Raw genomic sequence first — 4,707 nt, forward strand, 5'->3', positions numbered from 1 at the left:
TTCACTGCTGGACGTCAAAGAGCATTTAAAAATAACCAACTTTATTGAAAATATTCAAAATTGGTTTATCCTCTAAAGAGGGTAACAAGCTTACTTGACCAATATATCCTTTTCAGGTGGCATCTTAATAGAATCAGAATTCAACAGAAGTCCCTTTAGGAAAACATATTCTTTTGGAAAAAATCTTGGCCTAGTAGTACATACTGTGTTGGATTTCACTATCTGGAATTAACTACCTTTGGGACCTAATTTAGTCAATTAACTCGTTTCTGTTTTTGTAAAATCTTAAACCACCATTATATATTACATTTTGAAAATAAAATAAAATCGTATATGAATAAGCTTTAAGAAGAATGTGCCAAAATAAATGACATTGCCCTTTAAACTGAGGTAACATATTCTTTGTCTTGTGGCCTTTTTGGCACCTCAACATCCCAGACTTTAGCTGCACATTAGAATCACTCTGGGAACTTAAAAACGATCAATGTCCAGACCCTTTCATATATCAGTTAAATGAAGATCTTTGGGTTGAGGCCAGACATTGATGTTTTTAAAAGCTCTCGAGATGATTCTAATGTACACTGAGGGTTGTGAAACACTGTTGTAGACTATATCTGAAAGGAAAGAATTCATTCCTTTCAGCCCAATCAGAATTGTTGTAAGAGAATGTATTGTATCAGACAGTGAAGCATGTCCTTTCTCTTACAATGTTATTCGACTCAACTTTATAGCCTATGCTAGTTACTGGGGTTCATCTGGCACAGATTCATGGTGATCTGGAACAGAATCTGGGAATAGGAGGTGAAAAGCAGATACAGCGAGCAGCAAGCGGAAGGTGACGGTGTTGATTCAGGTTGTTTTAGGGATGGTTGAAAGAGGAAGAAACTTAGATGAGTGTTTCTCAGCTATAAAGGGGAATATGGAAAAACATTTTACAATCACCCAAGGAGAGCTTCAAAATATTCATGCCTGGCTGATCCCTTCTCCTCCTCACCCATACATATCCTGTCTGATCCAATTGCCTTGGAAATTTTAACTCTCATCTCTGCATTGAGAAGCACTAGCCCAGAAATTTCAGTTCAAATTCAGGATCCTGGTGCTGGTGTGCATCATGCATATTGGTTAAAATATAGCTAATTGTGAAAATACAAATACTATAAGGAAAAATAACACTGCAGTTTATTTTTTACCTTGGAATAAAAAATAAGACAATAAAGAAAGATTTTAGATATTTTGAAGGCCAGAGAAGGAATGAAAATAAATATTGAGTGGACTTGGGTGGTGAAGGAAAAACAAATGTCTTTGAATATATTTGAGGTATTGAAGGCATTTTTACTTATTTAATAACTTACCATCTACTTGAGTATTATAAGAAATGTCAGTGGTAGGCAGATATGTCCACATTTAGAGTTATAAAGAGAATAAGAGGTGCAGAAAAGAGTGTAGGGCCTGAAAAGATGTAATTTTATATGTCTATTGTCTATTGTCACTAAAACTCAAGGGCCAGTTATGTATAAGATCATATATTCTTGTTCAAAAGAATATTGGCAATGGAATTATTACAACACTAGCTGAATTGTAGAAAGAGTAGTAAAGAGATCATTTTAACAGCATAGTCTCCCCCCTTTTCAAAACTAAACAAACAGCCAAACTTGATTAAGTTTATACTTTTCCAAGTTCCTAGTATTCTGGTTCAGTGTGAGTTAAATGAATTTGTTCTCTTAACAGCTTTTTTCTTCAAACAATTTTATTGTTCAGAATTATATTATCTGGAAACCCTTGCTCTTTCAGCAAGCCCTCGTATTGTAGCAGCCATAAATCAATAGTTCATATTGAATTTAGAGCAATACTGACTAACCCTATTGCTACAAGCCAAGATTTGCTTCTAACTAGCAATTAAATTGCCATGTAGGATAAAATCCATCTTTTAAAATCATCACCATAATTTTAGCTTATTTGATTCCAGACTTTGAAAATGTACTTACTGTTCAAATATACAGTTACTAAAAAATAAAATTCACAAAACTAAATCCAGGCTTCCTCGTCTAGCTTCTATCAAGTCATGGCAGCCTGGGAAGACTTTCTTATTGCAATGAGAGAGCAGAGGTGAGTTCTGAGTAACAAATAAAACAGACATTTACTGACTCTAGTCAGTGCTGTGATTCATAACCTCAGTCTCCCTTAAACCAAAGTTGTGCTAGTTGAGATATGGACGGAAGAGTATGGGAGGAAGTGCCTGAAAGCTATGGACTGAGATGGCTTAAAGAGTATCTGAGAATCATAGAAATAGCATCCAGCTAGCAATCCTGATCAAACCTTGACTCGTGATACCCGCTTTCTAAAAGTAGTGAGTGATTTTTCTATATATCATCAACATTTTTCCAGATCTTCCCAAAGTATTCTTGAGTTGACAAAAAAAAAAAAAAAAATTACATCAGCAATCTCTTTATAAATGTTCATATATATGTTAATTAGATTAAAACTAATGCCAAAGTGTTTAAGAAGTAAAACATCTCAAGGGCACTTTGGTATTTGAGACGGTGTAAGGGATTGTGTGAAGGGCGGTAACAGTTGGATAGGTGGGCTGGGATCTGTTTCAAGACGTTTTCTCCATATGGAACAAGATAGCCTCAATAAAACTCATAAAACTATAGAAATGCTGGTCATCCAAAATTTACTCAGATGTGCGTTATGCTTTAGAACCAATGTTCTAAAAATTTACTTTCCCTTTGAAGAGATTAGCACATAATGTAATTATTATTTGTACTAAAAAGAGTACAAGAAATATTTAACTATTTTGTTTTCCTCTAACATTGAAGGATATCTAAACTTCATTGACTTTTTAAAGAGAGATGAATGAAAAATTTTGAAACTCTGAACACATGAGGATAAAAAAATCGTCTACGGCCATACCATCCTGAACAAGCTGGATCCCATCTGATCTTGGAAGCTAAGCAGAGTCAGGCCTGGTTAGTACTTGGATGGGAGACCACCTAGGAAGACCAGGTGCTTAAAAAATAAAAAAATAAGGGATTTTAAGCTGACACAGTCCTTGCAATCTGTGAGGTGAACCAAGGGTTGCCTAGCCTAAAAAAAAATAAATAAATAAAATCAGTAATCAGCATGATGAATATAATATTTGTTCAATAGATAGATAGACATAAATAGATAAATATCATAAACAAATAAAGATATAAGTGAAAGCATCCATAGGTGTAATAAACTTGTGGAAACAATGAAATTTCAAGCCCTGGCATCTATTAAATATACTGCAGGAAACATGTGAATCCCACTGCTTTCTGCCCTTCATTGTGTCTAATGCAAAATCATTTGTTAATTGTATTGTTATTTCTCTCTACATGTTGTTTTTCTCTCACTATTTTGGGGATTTTCTTTGACTTTGTCTTTCAGCATTTGACTTAGATATATCTAGGTTCCCATATATTTGTGTTTATCCAACATGGGATTTGTTGAATTTCTTGGTCTATAAATTGATATTTTTTATATCAAATGTGAAAAAATTTTTATCTTTATTTCTTCAAATTTTTTCTACCCCTTTATCTTTTTGTTATCTATCTGGCAGTCATATTGCATCCATATTTGTATGCTTGACATTTTTCTCACAAGTCTCTGAGCTTATTTTTTTAAATCTTTTTTCTCCCTGTTCTTAAGATTGAATAATTTCCATTGATCAGTCTTCAAGTATAGTGATTTGTTTTTCTGTTTCCTCAAATATGTTATTGAGCTCATTTAATAAATTTTCCATTTCATTTATTATATTTTCAGTTCTGAAATTTCTATTTGGTTCTTTTTAAATATATTTCTATGTATTTACTCATATTCCCTATTCATTGAGTCACCATCGTCATATTTTAATTCCTTAAACATTATTCTCTTTAGTTCTTTGAGTATAATTATAATAACTGTTTTGAAGTCTTTTTCTGCTAAATCCAAATTCTGGGCCCTCTTACAGACAGTGTCTTTTTTTCTGAGTACGAGTTACACTTTTCTATTCATGTATGCATCTTGTGAATTTTTGTTGAAATCAATCCTTTTAGGTAAAATATTGTAGCAACTCCATATTCTGACTTTCCCCCTTGTCACACTTTTTATTGCTATTACTTATTTTGTTTACTTATTTGTTTGGAAACTTGTCAGTACTAAATATGTCAAAAGCAAAGGAATAAACTTAAATAGGCTCTTAGTAGCCAAATGAGGTATAATTTGAGCATCAAAATAAATAATATAATCAGAATAGTATATTATAACATGTTAATACAAAAGAGGGAAGGTTACTCTTCTTCAGTAGAAGGCATTGACAGAAGAATACCAAATAATTACAGAATTAAAATATTGCTGTTTTGCAACTACCAATTTAATAAATGATTTAGGTTAGAAAAAGATGGTCAAAGAATGACAAAAGCATTGCTCAATTAAAACAATAATTAAATATCATTACATCCTTGTTAGAATGACTAAAATGAAAAAAAAATAACAGTATGAATTATTGGAAAAGACGTGGAAGAACAGGAAATCTCATCTATTGCTTGTGGGAATGCAAAATGGTATAGCTACCCTAGGGGATAATCTGGCACTTTCTTATAAAACTAAACGTACTCTTATGATATGATCCAGCAATTACACTTCTATTTATCCAACTGATTTGAAAACTTATATTTACCAAAATTTTACATGCAAATGTTTTTA

At 32.5% G+C, this 4,707-nt stretch overlaps 1 pseudogene; it reads left to right on the plus strand.

The window, feature by feature from the left end:
• Nucleotides 1–2,899: 2,899 nt before the first annotated feature.
• On the plus strand, nt 2,900–3,018 carry LOC111737314 (annotated as a pseudogene).
• Nucleotides 3,019–4,707: the final 1,689 nt, after the last annotated feature.

The sequence above is a fragment of the Pteropus vampyrus genome, unplaced genomic scaffold (genome assembly GCF_000151845.1).
Source record: "Pteropus vampyrus isolate Shadow unplaced genomic scaffold, Pvam_2.0 Scaffold25, whole genome shotgun sequence".
NCBI lineage: Eukaryota > Metazoa > Chordata > Mammalia > Chiroptera > Pteropodidae > Pteropus > Pteropus vampyrus.